At 52.6% G+C, this 17213-nt stretch overlaps 1 protein-coding gene across 6 annotated transcripts in view; it reads left to right on the top strand.

Annotated features, from left to right (window-relative positions):
- The first annotated feature begins 211 nt into the window (after positions 1-211).
- RASSF2 (Ras association domain family member 2) overlaps positions 212-17213 on the top strand; it is a 44213-nt gene continuing 27211 nt past the window's right edge. Inside the window, exon 1 of one of the 6 annotated variants that reach the window (XM_053200211.1) lies at positions 212-260. The gene's annotated coding sequence lies outside the window, so the exon portion shown is untranslated. The other 5 variants (XM_027069620.2, XM_027069621.2, XM_053200212.1 and 2 more) reach the window with 5 other exon arrangements.

Here is a 17213-nt window from a genome sequence, read left to right as displayed (position 1 = left end):
CTACCCCCTCCCTGTCGCCCCCACCCCCAGCCCGGAAGAGACGCCGGCAGCCGGAGCCCCGACTCTCAAGCTGGGAAGGAGGGGACGCGCAGCTCCAGCATTGTCTGGGAGGGAGGGGAGAAGCTCCGCCCCCCAGGGGGAGGGGAGGAGGGAGGAGGGAGGGACGGCCGGAGAGGAGGGGAGGAAGAAAGGCGAGGGAAGAGGGGCGGGGGAGAGATGGAGAGCTAGAGAAAGGCGGGGAGAGAGGCCGATCCGACGCGGTAGGGACGGATAAAGGCAGGGGGGCGGGAGGGGCGGAGGGGAGGCGAGGAGGGCGGGGCGCTCGACCCCCAATCGCGCGGCCGCCGCCTGCGCTGCCCGACTGGATTTGAGCCGGGCCCGCGGATCGCTGACCCAGGCGCGCGCTGGAGCAACGCCCCCGCCCCCGCCGAGGCACCCCCACTTTTCAACTCCGCGGGCGATGCAGCCGGCTGGGGACGCAGGCAAGGCTCGGGGCGCGGGGCAGCGGGCGCGGGATGCGGGGCGCAAGGTGCCGGGCGCGGGCCGGTCCTCTCTCCCCCGCCTCCCTCCAGCCTCGCCGAAAGTTTTCCCGCGGTGTGCCCAGCCGGGTCCAGGTCAGCGCCTCAGTCCTCGGCTGCCCTGGTCTCCTCCCTCCTCCCCCGACCGCCGGGGTTCCTGGGCGTGCGGACTCCCCGGGGGCCGCGTGGGCGCCAACCCCTGCACGCCCACCTTCTGGTCGGAGAAAGTTGTGGTCCCAAGCTCGTCTTTCCCCGAGACCCCTGGGGGTCCTTCCTTCTCTCTGCGCCAGGGGCGGCGACAGGAAGGCGCCCCCACCCCTTCTTCGGGGCCCCGGGACTCCGTGGTGAGCTGGGGCCGGGCAGCAGGTGCAAGGCTGGCAGGCCCGGACAGCGCTGGGAGTGCCCGACCCCAGCCCGGTCCCCATCTTCCCTGCCCAACGGACGGTTCCCCAGAGGCGGGTTCCAACACCCAGCGCGGGCGGGCGGCGCGCCCGAGGCTCCTCCGGGAGGGCGCAGGGGCCCGGGGCCCTCGGTCCTCGTGGCACTTCCCCTTTGCGGTCTCCCCGCCCGCCTACGGAGCTAGTGCTGAGGTCGCTGGGGACCGCGGCTTCGCGTTCTCTCTCGCCCGAGAGAGGCAGGTGCCTTAGGCGACCCGGGTACTTCTGCATTTCGGGCGCCTGCTTTGCATTCAGCTCTTAAGCTGGGAAAGCCCTGGGGACAGCACAGAGAGGCGAGGTGGCCGGGCGGGGAGACAGAGGGCTCCATCTTACTCTGGGGCTCTCTGTGGGTGCTGGGTTGTTCACAGCACCTCTGCGCCTCAGTGACAGCAGGAGCTGAGCGCTAGGCTTCCCAGGTGTCCGGAATCCGGGTTCTCCCAGAGGAGAGAGGCTGTGACTAGTGCTGGCCGGGTTTATAGTAAGTACCTTAATGCGATGAATGAAAGTTTGAACCAGTGAGCTGACAAATAACAATTCATCCTGGAGTGAGACTCTGTTCCTGCCACAGTTGATCTTGGTACAATGGGAGGAAAGAATTAGAAACAATGATTCTTTTAAACAGCTGTGATTCAGAGCCAGGGGCCTTCTTGCCAGAGCATCTGGAGGAGGAATCTGGGGTTGGATTTATTTTACTTATCAATCCACTTTTATTTCCTGGGAACTTTTTCTGCAGGTGGTCTGAGGAATTAAAGAAAGTTCTCACCGCTAAGAGATATGGGTTATTTTGAGGGTTATTTTTGTTTTTGTTTTGTTTTTAGCTTGTGTCCGAATGCAGTGTCCCAGGGACTAAGTGTGGAGTCAGCCTGGGAGGTGCCCACTTGGGAGCAGCGACCCTGGAGTGGCAAAGTGAGTGTGGGCACCAGCTTTCTGCTCTGGATCAGGCAGCCTGACGCCTGGGAACGGCTGCAGCCTGCTGGGCCGTGGGAGGCTACAAGAAGGTCTCAGTTGGTGGCTGAGCTCGGAGAGGTGGGGTAGGTTGGGAAAGATAGCAGATAGTTCTTGCCCTGGAAGAAGGAGAGGAAGCAGTAGATACAGCCTGCCTGGGCACCTGGGAGGGTGGGCTGGGACAGTTGGGGATTCTCTGTGCTGGGGACGCTGAGCGGGGAGTCCTGACCCTCCTTCAGAAGACAGGAGAGCAGGGGTGCCGTACTGAGAGGCAGGATCATCTAGTGGTGGGGTGGGGGGCGGGTAGCCCAGATATATCCCATGGTCCTCGCCCTTATTTTTGTGCTGGTGAGATCGGTTAAAATGAGGGGTATCTTCGGGGAGCCGGGCTGAAAGGAGGCCGGGGGACCTGGAGCCCCCAGACCTGCCCCCCTTCAGGGGAAGGTGGGGTGTGTGCCCTCTGCACCTGACTGCGTGGGCCAGGGCATGTGCACCTGTGCCTGTGTTCCTGCCCTGGCAGCATCCCCACCTTCCCGAGGGGGTCTCATTCTGCCACGGGGGCTCCAGAGCCCGCCTGCCTCTCTGCATGTCTGCACTGCTTCTGTTTGGGGCTCCAGGACCTCTCTCCAGTTTGTGTTGTCTTGGAAGTTAGTTAGGAGTGGTATACGACCTTCTTCTCAGTTCCTCAACCCCCCCTGTTCTCAGATGCGCTGTCCTACCTGGGGCCTGTCAGTCACCCACTGGTTTTGCTTTGATTTCTTCGTCTGTTTTCCGGGGCCCCAGAGCCAAGCTTCGTGTCTGCCTTCCGTGCGTGAGCTGCTTAGGAATGGCCGAGAGAGTTGGCTGGAGCCGTGCCCAGGACCGCACATCCTGGCACCTCCGCTGGAGTGCCAAAGGCTGTCCCAAAGCACAAAAGAACGTTGGCCTGATTCTTGCCTTCAGTCCTCCCCGGGTACTCGGGCAGGAAGCGTCCTCACCGGGAGGGGGTGTGGAGGCAGGACGAGATTGCCAGCGAATTCTGCTGAGAGGCTAGGAAATGGACTGGGATTTGCCTTGTGTCTCCTTCTCTCCCCCAGGGTGAGAAGCTGGGCAGGTCTCCGCAGTGTGCTCGGAACAGAAGACGTCCAGTCTCTCTGTCTTCAAGACAGTTGCCGAGAGCTGCGACCACGCGGTTTACAGAACTGGGGCGGCGGTCCCTTTTTGCCACCTCCCTGCTTCTGCCACCACTCTTTACAGTAGGGTCCAGTGATTTACCCTAATGACCCACTGCCCTATTTAAGCACCTCCCCGCATCTCCAGAAGAATTTTAAATAAGTCCTTAAGGTGGGGTAAGCTCCCACAGGCCTGTGATTGCTGGTTTCATTTCTTTGGCCTGCCTCCGGGTTCCCCTGGAGGAGATGTCTGTGTGAGAATGGAGGGAAGCGGGCACAGTAAACAGGGACGTCCTCCAGACTCGGCCAGTGGGGCGTCCAGTGGGTCATTTTTGATCAGCCCTGGGATGGCAGGCAGACTCTGGAGCCTGTAATCACAGGTTGCGCGGCTGCTTGGGACGACAGCTTGAGGATGCAGAACTCCTGCCCAAGTCAGCTGCGGCTGAATCAGGGAAGGAAACCTTTCCCAGAAGTAGGGGGGTGGGGAGGGGCTCTTGGCTAATTCCCGTGGGATGAGCAAAGTGACTTAGAAGGACTTTGCCTATTCATTCCATTGATAAAACTTGACAAGAAGATACCTTGTGCTGTCCTTGGGCATCTCAACACCAAGTGATTTGGCAAGATAGGTTTAGTTGACCAGCATGGTGCTTTACCCATACTGGGCACTCAGTTAGATTTGTGAGATTTTGTTTTTTGTTAGATTGTGAGATTTTGTGTTTGTTAGATTAAGTGCTCATTTTTATTTTTTTTATTGTTTATTTTAGAGAGAGAGGGAGGGGAGGGGCAGAGAGAGAGGGAGACACAGAATCCGAAGCAGGCTCCAGGCTCTGAGCTGTCAGCACAGAGCCAGACGCGGGGCTCCATCTCAGGAACCATGAGATCATGGCCTGAGCCGAAGTCGGATGCTTAACCGACTGAGCCACCCAGGCGCCCCTAACTGCTCATTTCTAAAAGAGTAATGCAGAATATTGGATTTGGAGTTTGAATGTGGTTTTAACATTTTCGGCTGCATGATACCTGGCAATGTAATAGATGCTGTCAGCATCCTTCCCATGTTCCGTTGGCCTCAACCAGTGACTGACGAGAGAAGGTGATAAATACCCCAATTCCCTCACATCTCTGCTGGGGTGACTTAGGGGCACGTGCTGTGCCGTCAGAGTTGCCTAGTAACTGGCTGCCTTCACTGGCTGCTGTCCCTTCCCTGTCTCACTTTCCCAGCCCTCTTCCACTTGCACTCAGATTCTTGTTTGAGGGTCAACTTCCAGGGGAAACCAACCCAGGATAGGATTTAGTTCGCAGTCATTTACCGGTAAATGTAAACAGTATTTTAAAGTCTCTGAGCCTCAGTTTCCCTAACTGTAAGATGGAAACTGTAACTGTCTCACGGTGATATTGTGATGTGCATTCAGACAGGAGCCTGGCGCAGAGCAGGCATTCAGGCAGACATTTGTTGCTCATTGATTAATATAGAAGCGGCCGTGGTGGATTTGGGAGCGGGTATTATGATGGCCCATGAATGGCCAATGCTTTGGAAATAAGCTATCCTTAGGCGAGGAGAGGAAACTGAGCTCATCTGCTCATGGCTTTCACACCTAAGCTGTGACCAGTGATACATTTTGAACAACTGACTCTCTAGAGGTTGGGGGGAAGCCCTGCTTTGTAGTATTTGTTGATTTCTATAGTGTGAGTATTCCCACCGCGGCTGATTTCAAGTTACCAACATGGCGGCGTGAACACTAAGTCGGGAAGTGATGTACATAGTCAGCCCTTGAGAGCCAGTAGGAGCAGCTCCAGTTCGTAGCTGACCATGACCGAGCTGGGATGTGGCCTCAGTGATCTTAATTTTCAATTTTGTATACCAAGTAAGGAGGGTAAGAATTGTACGAGGCGTCCACAATTCGGGGTATGTTCAAGCTCTGCCCTTGAACAGCCGGCTGAATCACTCTGTGTGAGATGCTTCTGGGGTTTACTCAAAGACTATTGAAATGTTTATGCTATTGTCTTTCGGGGCCTCAGTTTCCCCATCTCCGGGGTAAAGAATTAGATGCTTCCACTAGATCCTTCTGCCCCTGGGTCTCTTTAGGAAGAGTCCCCTGCATTCTTCTTGCGTCCACTCAAAAACAAAACTTTTCACAAAGGAGAATCTTTCATGTGTCCATACTTCTGTTGCGCACCACAGGGCACTCAGCACTGGGCCCTGTTAGAGCCTTTGGCCGTGGTCTTCCCTGCTGGCAAAAGGGAATTCAGTAGAGATTAGCCCAGCCACGTTCCGCCTTCCTTGTGTACCCGTTTCTCTTCATGACACAGGCATGGCGGGTCCCCTGAGGAGGCCTGGGTGGTGGGGAGAGAGGAGCTGGTGTCTTTTGGAAGACTGTCCCCACTTTCCTGAACCACAGTGCAATGTCACAGACCTCCAAGTGAAAGCCAAGAGAAGTCCACATGGAGAAGGAGACTTTCGTATGACAGAATCCAGCATCCCTGGTGCGGTTTTACTCCTAAGTCTCGGTTGACAGTCCTCTTGAGGGAGTCCCTGACTCAGCAATGCCACTGGTAGGAGGTCTTACCCTAAGGGTATAATTGGACAGGTGCAGGAAAATACGTGCACAGGGATGTCCCTTGCACCGTTATTTGTAATAATAACCACCACCAAAATGGAGACTAAATCCCAACAAAAAGAAGCTTGTTCTTAGGGTACAAGGTATCCCTCGCTTTTTGAAAGTTCTTTGCCTTTATGCTGCTTGGCTTTTATGAAAGATCTACCTTTGTACCTGTTTTTTTCTAACAGAAAGAAATCTGAAGGGGATTTTCACTTTTATGAAAATAGGTGAAAAAGCAGAAATAGCCTTCAGTGTTTGTTTTGCAGCAAACTAATGTAGAGGCTACGTACAACCTGAGCCCTGAGAGTGGTCCCGCCAGGCTCCTTCTCTGGGCCCAACACTCAGCATGTCGGCATCGAGCCTCAGAGCTTTGAACTGGGGTTGTGAGCACCTGTGCTTGTTTCAATTTATGTTACATATCCGTTAGCAAGATGTGTCCTGAGGTGTCGGAAAAGCCTAAGTTCTTTTTGGGGTCTAGGAGTGCTAAAACATTTTTCCATACAAATTCATGGGAATTGCTTCTTCGCTGTATACCACTTGGGCTCACAAAAGTTTCACAGGAACGCTCAGCTTCTAGATGGAAGGGAAGACCCGCATATCTATACGCTGGATTACTGTGTGGCCACAGAAAATACAGGGTACAGCTGTGCATCTATTCCTGTGGAAAAATATATTTCTAAAAAGCAGGTTACTGAACTGCGCTATTTGTAAAATGTATCATACCCTCTGTTTTATATTTGTCTCTGGAAGGATGTATGGCAAAATGTTCATAGTGATTGTCTCTGGTGAAATTTGGGGAGATACTGATCTTCGTCTTTAAAAAAAAATATTTATTTATTTTGAGAGCGAGGGAAAGCGTGAGTGGGGAAGGGGCAGAGAGAGAGGGAGAGAGACGGAATCCCAAGCATCGACATGGGGCTTGATCTCATGACTGCGAGATCATGACCTGAGCCGATATCAAGAGTCAGACGCTTAACCGGCTGAGCCACTCACACGCCCCTGATCTTAGTCTTTTTTTAAGTTAAATATTTATATTTTTTATTTTTAATTATGGTAAAGATACATAATATAAAATCTACATCTTTTATCCCTTTTAAATGTACAGTTCAGGGGCTGTCTAGCCCGTTGGGTTCGTTGTAACGTGATATCACCGACTGAGTGACTTAAAAACTACAGAAATGTGTTTCTCATACTTCTGGAGGCTGGAAGTCCAAGGTCAGGGTGTCAGCATGGGCAGGTGAGAGCCTTTTCCAGGTCCCTGACTTTGCATTATACCTTCACATGGCAGAAAGGATGGGGGGGGGGGGGCTCCATGAGATCTCTTTTATGGGGGTGCCAATCCCATTCATGAGGGTGGAGTCACCCCTATGAATCATACCCAAAGGCCCCATTTCCTCATCCCATCACGTGTTTTTTTTTTTTAAGTTTTTAAAAAAATGTCTATTTTTGAGAGAGACAGAGACAGAGCGTGAGTGGAGGAGGGGCAGAGAGAGAGAGGGAGATACAGACTTCGAAGCAGGTTCCAGGCTTTGAGCTGTCAGCACAGAGTCCAACGCAGGGCTCAAACTCATGGGCCGGATGGTGCAATCATGACCTGAGCTGGAGTCGGACGTTTAACCGACTGAGCCACCCAGGCGCCCCATATACCATCACATTTTGGGTTAGGATTTCAACATATGAATGTGGACGGACATAAACATTCAGACAACAGCAGTGACATTAAGTGCATTCCCATTGTTATCCAACCATCACCAGTATCCATTTCCAGGACTTTTCCATCATCCCACACAAAGACTCTGTACCCATTGAACATTAGCTTCCCACTCCTTATCCTCAAGCCCCCCACAGCCCCTATTCCACTTACAGTCTTGGGGTTCACTGTGCCTTGAACGTAAGAGCTGTCCTGTAGTGAGTGAGATCCAAACCAGGTGGAGGTGAGTTGTTGAGGCCATCTTCCTTGAAGATTGAGAATGAGATCCTCCCCATTTCAGTTTCAAGCATCCTTTGTGTGTTCCATGCTGTGAGGCTCAACTTGACCTGCTCAATGCCCACCATGGTGGCTGTGGTTATGGCTGCTGAATGTTCTGTCCACAGGCAGGGTGACCTGCCTGGCATGCAGGGAGGACTTTAGTTGGTGGGGGTCCATGAGGCCCCAAGTGCTCTGGAGACATGGGTGGTAGCCTTAGATAGTCGGTGCCCTCTTCCTAAAGCTCCATACGGGATCTTACAGCTGGTCATACAGACATTTGGGATAAGGAGTACTTTCTTATGCCTGTGACAAGATAATCAGGCACATGGTATAGTGGGGTGGGGAACAGGGGAGATGGTGTGTATGCTTCAGCTTCAGGTTGAGTCTGAGGTAAGAGGGGGTCGGGAAGCTTCAGGACCCAGAATTGGGAAACCAGGTCACCTGTTCAGGTGTCACGGGAGTGGATCACGTGGCTTTTCTCTGGAACACCTTGTTCTGTGGGAAAATCTTGAACTTTCTTGGTAAGTGAGCTCCCGGAAGGGCCTGTCAGGCTCTCCAGGGGGTCAGCCATAGGATGTAGGTCTGGGAAGGACAGACTTGCCCACTGGACTCTGGAAGTTTCTTTACCTGGCCCTGTCTGTTTCCTCTCTGCCCCGTGGGAGGCTGCTCTTGTAATCCTAGACAGTCGGGGAAGTGCAAAGATTTTACAGAGATGGCCTTTGAAGCCCATTTTGAGGAGAAGTCCTGTTTTTCACGCCGTTGATTTTTCTTTAGGGTCATTTGGCTGGTTGTAGGGCAGGCAGAAGAGGGTGTGAATGTGGTTTTGTGGAAAACTTCCCCTCAGCCTGCTGGAAATGTGCTGGAAACCCCCAGATGAGCCATCTCTCCTGGTAGAACGGGTCTGAGATCTGCTGCGTGAGAGTGAATTTTTCCACACGCGCAGGGGGTTAAGGGGGTTAAAGGAAGGTGGATGTAAGATGCCCCACCATGGCTGCCCCCAGGGAGGGCCCAGCACACATTGGATTCTTCCTTTGCTGTCCCTTCCTTACTGCTTCTGAAGTGCAAGGAACCTGCCCAACTTGGGGGTGGGTGGGGTGAAGGAGGCCCACCCTCCTGGCTCTTGGGTTTCCAATCCTGGCCCTGGGTAGCCAGGAGCAAAAACCCCAAGATCTCTGCACACAAAACTCAGAATCTTAGCCTACAGCACCAAAAAAGGAAAAACTGCTGGGGTTCCCTGAGGAAGGGGAAGTGACGTCAGAGATGGGTCTCCGAGAAATCACTCAGTAAACAGGAAGAGTGGCCAGCAAGAAACCTGTGCTTGTCAGAAACAGAGAACTGAAGGCAGCCCCTCCTCACCTGCCCAGGTCGGTCAGCACGTCCCCGCAGAGCCGAGATGCTAACCACAGATAGCGAGTGGGGGCCCCAAGGCAAGGACTCATCCAGACCTTGGGCCCTCCCCGTGGGTCGGGGCTCCACCTAAACCCCATCACTATTGGGCCGGAGGAAAGCCTAATTCACCCTTCCCGAGGTACAACATTAAACTACCCTGTAAAATAGCTCTTGGTTCTGAGAGATGGAGGTCAAGAAATGCTGTCTTATTTGCCTGGTTAGGGCCAGTGTTTCCTCCACCAACTTCCCGTTCTTTTCCTCAGGCCAAATCAGCCATAGAGTTTCCCAAGTTGTTGGAGTTTAGCCCCTGAAGGGGGTAATCTTGGCGAGGCCCTCCTGGTTAAAGATGACGAAGGTGCTGCTTTAGGGAGGTGGATGTAACCAGGCCCTTCCTCGGCAGGTCTGTCAGATTGGAGGGTTAGATTTCTAAGTCTTTAGTTTCTCTGAGCCAGAGTCTAAATTCTACACACACGCATGCGTGCGTTTTTTTACTTCCTTAGTGCCTTTTTTTTTTCCTGTCCTGCTCCAACACCCTGGTTCTCTGATGGGAGCCTGAGGGCCTTTGGATTTCCTCCTAAACATCCATCCAGAAGGTCAAAAGCTCGTGGACGCCGGTGGGACTTTCCTATAAACAAGCAGTTGCTCATCCGGGCCTGCGAGGTGATTGTTTGGGTGAGTACCCGTGGTGACTTTCCAGGTCACTCACCTGGCCACCCGCCCGCTGGTGTGGAGTGGGAGGCAGGCCCTTCTGGCAGGAGTCCCAGGACCATTTCCTCATATCTGCCCCGACCGCACTGGGGACTCAGATCAGCGCACGGGAGGCCTGAGCAGAACAGGCCGGGGTCCCTGCCGGCCGACCGTGGAAAGAGCAGGGGCTTTGCACACCAAGCTGCCTGAGGGGGGAACCCAGCATGGCTTGAGTCTCAGCTGCTCATCTGGACAGTGGGACAGGCAGGCAGGGGCTGCCTCCTGGGATGGGAACCAAGTTTCCCATCAGCAAAGGCCTCGTATCTGTCATCAGTCAGGCCCCCAGGCTTTTTCCGGGCTGGGGGAGCAGGTGGTCTGTGGGACCCACGACTGTGAAGCTAGCTCATTCTTTAGACAGAGGGTAGATGTGACTTAGGGTCTGTGGTTCTGTGACACTGCAGGTGCCCCCGTCCCTGGACAAGGACTCTGTCCCCGGCTCCCGCACGGTCTGCTTTACCTATGGCTTGTCTGTCTCACTTACCTCCCCTCCCCAGGACTCCTGGACCCACCGTGGCTGGCTGCTAAAGCCAGCCTATCCTTGCCTGTCCTGCTCAGCCCGTTCCCCATGTCTGGCGTTTCGCCAGGTACCACAGAAGGAGCCCCGGGCTTCTTGTCAGCTCTGTGACCTGGGACAAGTTGCCTAACCTCTGGGACCTTCTGTTTCCTCATCTGTAAAACGGTGAAAATAAAGCCTTCCCCATGGGTTCTTTCTTGTAAGGAGTAAGATAAAGGTTCTAGAGCCTTGTTACCGGCAGTGGCAGCATCACTTGGGAGCCCGCGAGGAATGCACATTCTCCCATCCAGAAGTACTGAATCGGGAACTGGGGGGGAGGGGGGAAAGGAGTCTGTATGTGACGAGCCCTCCAGGGGATTCGGGTACACCCTCCAGTGTGAGAACCACCCCTCTGGATATGGCTGGGTCAGCCGATTTGTCGCTGAAAACTCTTTTCTCCCCCTTCCCCTCAAGAAAGCTTTCCCGGCAAGAACTCGAGGGCTTCAGCTTCTCCGCCACACAGTCTGACGTTTGACCCCAGCTCCGTCTCTTCCTGGCTGTGTGTTTTGGGACAAGCTACTTCGCGTCTTTGTGCCTCCTTGGTTTCATCTGCAAAATGGGGGTATTAGGGTTTCTTTCTTCATGGGGTTGTTGTGGGGATTCGATGGGTCCAAGCAGATACTAGGTGGCCCATAGTAAGCTCTCATTTAGGGTAGCTGTCTATTATTCGCATTTGGTATTTTATTATTAGCACGGTGATAATATTGTGATTGTTCTTTTCCTGATTTGTGGGGGAAACAGGTGTCAAGGTGCCTCCTGAGACGGGTGTTCTGCTAGTTCTCTTGCACTAAGCCCCTTTCCACCTGCCAGCCTCTTCCCAGATACCTTCCGCTCCCCCTTTCTTGATGCTTAGCGGGCTTTTGAGGTGGCGATTGGCAAAGCCTTTCACGGTCAAATGTAAAGCTGAGAAAGTGCAGTACATACACTTGGGACACTTGACCATAACCCTACGCCCCTTGGCAGTGTTTGGTGCCAGACTCTTTCTCGAGCAGAGTGATGGGGAGAGCTGTGTGGGTGGGTCACTGGGAGGCCTAACTGCCTGGAAAAGGGGACAGAGGAAGTGCATTCAGAGAGGGGAAGATCAGTGGGGTGAACAGGTCCCGGGGAGGTCCTGGTCCTGGCCAGTAAGTGGGCCTTTCATTGAATAAAGCAGGCAGGTGGAAGGCAAAATGTGCCCTATTTCCTTCCCAAGCAGCCTGAATTTTGCCTGTGTCTGGGACAGGATCAAGTTCAGGTTCAGGAACCAGGAGGTGGAATCGCTTGCAATCTCTAGAACCTTGGCAGGGTCCCAGGCCACAACTCTTGTGTCCTTCCTCGTGTGGCGCAATAGGGTTGGGGTTTCCTGTTTGCCACCGACACTTCTTCCTGCCCCTATACCAAGGAGCTGAAATGCAGGGGGACTGTCTCCTCTGTCACTGCTTGGTGACAAAACGGAGTCTCTCAGAAGACCTGATAAGAAAGTCTTTAACACTATAGTATGAAGTGCTGTGTCAGATAACTTTCTGCTCCAACCCAGGGGCTCCCGATTGTCCCCGGGAGGCAGGGCAGCACTCAGAGAAGAGGTGGGGACAGGCCCCAAAAGGGGAAGCTGTGGGCCTCCAGCGAGCATTTCCTTTGTATCTGGAGCCTGGGGCTGGCTTCCTGGCTTCTGCGGTGCGGTGCCCTGCATGACGGAGCCCTTTTGCATCAGCTAGCTGTGGCCCTGCACACACTGATCCTTTGGGATGCTCTACACCATCCCCTCGCCCCTTTGAAAGATTAGTAATGGGGAGGGGGTGCTAAAGATCCAACTTAGTTTGCTTTGAGAAGATCCCATTCCTTCCATTCTTGAAAGGCTGCTTTGGGGTACATTTCGTGGTGTCCTCAGTCTACACAGCCCTATCCCTATCGGACTTTACGATCGTTCTCAGCCCTGGTTGTACATTGGCACCACCTGCGAAGGCTTTAAAACTGCTCATGCGGGGCCCCTGGGGGGCTCAGTCGGTTAAGCTAAGTGTCCGACCCTTGATCTCCGCTCAGGTCATGATCTCGAGGCTCGTGGGATTGGGCCCCGCGTCGGGCTTTGCGCTGACAGCACAGAGCCCGCTTGGGATTCTCTGTCTCCCGCTCTCTCTGCTCATGCTGTGTCTTAGTCAAAATAAGTAAACTTTGAAAAAAGCGGTCATGCCTGGGCTCCTTTCAGGGGGTCTGCTGTAATCAGTATGAGTTGCAGCCTGGATATCAGGAATTTAAAATCAACTCCTCTTGCCACCCACCCCCCACCCCCACCCCGAGCCCCATCCTCAGGGAGAGTTTAATGAGTGCTAGAATGAGAACCTCTGAGGTGTCCTGTGACTCAAGGCAGCTGCTTCTCCTTCCCGCCTTGGTTTCGGCCGAGGCCTAGCAGACTGCACATCCCTCTCGTTGGTCAGAGGGCGGCTCTGTGGGGTTTGCCCCCCTGGGAACTCTCTGCGGCAGGCCGTCCCCTCCCCCAGCCTGTCTCGTTCTCCTTGCTGTACTTTCTTAGATACTGGGACTGCCTGGGTGCTGGAAACCGGCTGTTGCCCCCGGCCCCCATCCTACCCCGGTTGCTGAGCTCAAGCCTGGCTCCTGCTGTGCCACCAGGAAGAGAGTTTGGGAAACGGAGTGGGGTTCTTTATCTCACTCTGGACTTTCCTGCCAGGGGTTGCCAGCCTTTCTGTTCTGCATTTGCCCTTCTCCCTCTGGGGGCTTTTCAGTTCCTTTGTGTCTAGGCCAGAACAGAAATGGTAGGGATTAGCCAGCGTCCCGGGGATGCTGTGAGACCAGAACCAACTATGGTGTGTTCTCCAGGCCCCCTGACAGTAAGGGAGTGAGGGCACCGGAGTCTGGAGCAACCAAGAGCTGAGAACACAGGAGACCTTGCTCTCTTCGAAGAGAGCTTTGGATGCCTTTTCCCACCTCCTTGAGCTTCTTGAGTGCTTAATGTTTGCCTTCCTCACAGGAAGCTGAGCCGGTGACTTTCAAGGGCTTGCACGGCCCCTCATTTATTCTTGGGGAGGCTGGAGACACCTGTGAGTGGGGGAGTCCGTGAAAAGGAAGAGGGAGGGATCCTTTGTGCAACAGCTGCAGGGGTTTGACTGGTCCGGAGCTGGGGCAAGTCTGCCCCCATTCCTGCAACTTAGCCTCCAGCCAGCGGCACCTGGCTGTCTCCTGCCCCCAGCTGCTTCCTCCCAGCCTGAGGGTGGTGGGAGAAAGTGGATTGCTCATGAGTCTTAGCTGCTTCCCAGTCCTGGGAACTGTTCCCAGTCCTGGGACCCTCCTCCCAGAGGGGCTCTCAGCTGATGCCTGACTGGCGCACGGGAGCAAAGCCTGGCCTGCCTGTCTGAAGCAGGGACAACTCTGTGGAGTTATTCACACGCCGGAGTTCCCATGGGATCAGGCTATGGCTGGGGTCCAGCTGAACCCCGGTGACCCAGTTCCTTCCCCGGCCCGGCCCTGCTTCCCTCACTTGCGCACAGGTTTCTCTCGAAAACACTTCCTTAGTAACTCATGTGCCCCCAAATCCTTGTTTGGGGCTCTGCTTCTAGGAATCCTCTTACCTGAGACAGCAGGAACCCGCTCCCTCCCTGGAAGAAATAATGATAATGGAAACACCAGATGGATGGTTTCTGTGTGGTGGTTAAGTGCTGGGGTGGAGGGCAGGTTGAGGCGTGAGCGCCTGCCCCCGACACTGCCCAGGGGCAGCGGGGACACTTTGAAGGAGGAGCTAAGTTTTGGATCAGGGTCTGGGGAGCATGTGAGTTTGCTTGGGTCTGTAGAGGAGCATGGACACAGAGCGTGAAAAGCAGACCCAGAAAGTCTCTGTGGCTGGGGTGTCACCCTCCAGTTGTGTAGGAACCTCTCCTCTGTCAAAACGTTCTCTTGGATCTTAAGGAGGGTCGTGTCCCCAGGTTGTCTTTGGTGCAAGCAGGAAGTAATGGATGGGTAGTCACATGAAACATACAAACTAGGTTGCACCAGCAAGGTACATGGTATTGCCCAGGCATTTGAGGGAGCCGAGGAGCACCTAGAACATTCTGCCAAGGCATGATGTCAGTGCCAGTAGGAAGGACTGACTCGTTGGTGGCCCCAGCGGGTCTTCAGTGTGACTAAACCCCGGGAGGCTCATGTCCCGATGTGGCAAGCCCGATATTTCGCACATCTCCAGACCTTTTAGCAGATGTGGTTCAACATACACTCCACCTCTTAAAGTCTTTCTACAGGGAAGTCGTGCTGATTTAGAATGCTTGAGGAGGGGCGCCAGGGTGGTTCAGTCGGCTTCGGCTCAGGTCATGATCTCACACTCCGTGAGTTCGAGCCCCGCATCCGGCTCTGTGCTGACGGCTTGGAGCCCGGAGCCTGCTTCCGATTCTGTGTCTCCCTCCCTCTCTGCTCCTCCCCTGCTCATGCTCTGTCTCTCTCTGTCTCAAAAATAAATAAAAACATTAAAAAAAAAATTTTAGAATGCTTGACGAGTGAAAGACTCTGTTCACAGAGGAAGTTCAGTAGTTGTAAATAGGATTTAGACTCCCAAAGAGCAGTGCCACATTACAAAATATTTTTGATAAATAGCTTTTTATAAAGTTCTTTTTCTATAAAGTTTATGTGTTGTGTCAGAGTTGTCCTTCATCCGTGTCCCCTTTCTCTCCCCTTCTTTTTCTGTGTGGGAAGCTATGAACGGTGAGCCGTTTCAGTTCTGTGTCTGAGATGCTGGCCGATGTGGGAAGCCCGGCCTTCCTCCCCATCTTGTTGGCTCTTCCTCAGAGAGATGGTGGCTTGCCACTTGTGCATCCTCAAGGCATCGTGGAAGCGTTGCTTGTAAGTGATCCTTACAAGGCATTTTGGAGTCCCAGAGTGCTCCGCAAATTCTTGATAATAAGAGACAAGGCAGAAGAGTTGCAACAGCCACCGAACAAATCCCTCTCTCCGAGGCTGCAGACATTGGCAGGCGCCTTGGAGGAAGTGTCCAATTGAATCCACATTCCAGCCCCATCGACCATCTTCCTCCGACCCCTCCTTGTGCGAGGAACAATACTCTGTTTAAGGAATATCAGACTGAACTCTAAATTTCCGGCCCTTTGTTAGCTCTGCTGCTGTGTTTGACTTAAAGTGAATGTTAATTTAGCTGACACTCCCCCCCCCACCCCGCCACACTCACTCCTGTCTCCCCCAGCCCTCTCCACCCCTGTCCCCTTCCCCCCTCCAAAACCCCCAACTGGTTGGAGGCAGCCAGTGATTTGTGGTGATAGTTGCAAAGCTTGTGAAGGGAGATGCACGTGTTGGTCTCAAGACAGACAAAGAAAGGATTGGGTCCTAGAATCAGTTACTTATTTTATTTTATTTTATTTTATTTTGTGTTTCTTTTTTTTTTTTTTAATTTTTTTTAACATTTATTTATTTTTGAGAGACAGAGCACAAGTGGGGAGGGGCAGAGAGAGAGAAGGAGACAGAATCCGAAGCAGGCTCCAGGCTCCGAGCTGTCAGCACAGAGCCCGACGTGGGGCACGAACCCACAAACTGTGAGATCATGACCTGAGCTGAAGTCGGAAGCTCAACCAACTGAGCCACCCAGGCGCCCCTGTGTTTCTTTCTTTATTTTGAGAGAGAGAGTGCAAGTGGGGGAGGATCAGAGAGAGAAGGAGAAAGAGAATCCCAAGCAGGCTGCATGCTGTCAGTGCAGAGCCACATGAACCGCGAGATCGTGACCTGAACTGAAATCAAGAGTTGGACGCTCAACTGACTGAGCCACCCAGGGGCCCCAGTTACCTGTAGTTTTAATTCAACCGTGTGGTAGGCTATTATTTTCCTAACACCCCTCACCCAAGACTTGTAAAAGTAAGAAAAAAGGTGGGGAGAAGTTCAGGTTGGAAACAAAGATGGAGGCAACACGAGCCAGTAGGTCTGATGCATAGCGACGGTCTTGCTAAGATCACCCAACACAGGTAGAGCGATGGGACCCCGGAGAATCCCCACATTTGGGCCATGAGACTACTTGCTTTTTATCAATCTGGCAAATACAAAAATAGTGATTAGGGAGGTTGAACATCTCTTCGTAAATTTGTTAACTATTTTAATTTATTTTTCTGTGAATTCTGTGAAAGTATTCATGTTCTTTGCCCGATTTTCTGTTGGGTGTAGAATCTTCTTCTTATAAATTTATTAATTTTGCATATTAATGACATTAGCTAATTTTATATATTAATGGCATTAGCTAATGTTACATATTAATGACATTAGCCCTTTGTCACATGTATTGTAAATGTTTTCCCCCAAGTTGTCATTGACTTTTGACTTTGGACAGGGTAAAAAATTTTTTTCTAAACAGAAGTTGAAAATCTTTACAGATTGGTTCCATTTTGGTATTTTTTCAATTATGCCTTCTGGATTTTGAGTCTTTCATAGGAAAGTTTTTCCCACTTCAAGTTTATATATATCCTATGTTTCCTTCCAGCATTTTATGTTTTAATGTTGAAATTTTTTATACAGATATCATTTCTTTTGGTGGAAGGAGTAAAGTAGGGGGTTAACTTTCCCCTCCTCCCCTTTCCAAAGGCTAATCAATTCTCCAGCAACATTTTTAAAATTTATCTTTCCCCTGCTATTTAGATGTAGCCCACATTCTATGTTCCCAAATATATTTGGGTCTGTTTCTATATGCTGTATTGTTTTATTGATCTGCCTGTTTTTTTCTCCAAGTACCAGATTGTTTTAATAACTGTAGAGAAGACTTAAATTCTCTAATTGGAGGGGCGCCTGGGTGGCTCATTCGGTTAAGTGCCCAACTTTGGCTCAGGTCATGATCTCACGGTTCATGAGTTTGGGCCCTGTGTTGGGCTCTACACTGGCAGCAAGGAGCCTGCTTGGAATTTTCTCTCTCTCCCTCTCTTTCTGCCCTTCCTCTGCTCAT

Source organism: Acinonyx jubatus, chromosome A3 (genome assembly GCF_027475565.1).
Source record: "Acinonyx jubatus isolate Ajub_Pintada_27869175 chromosome A3, VMU_Ajub_asm_v1.0, whole genome shotgun sequence".
NCBI lineage: Eukaryota > Metazoa > Chordata > Mammalia > Carnivora > Felidae > Acinonyx > Acinonyx jubatus.
Note: the sequence above shows the minus strand (reverse complement) of the source record. Positions and strands in the feature narration are given on the sequence as shown.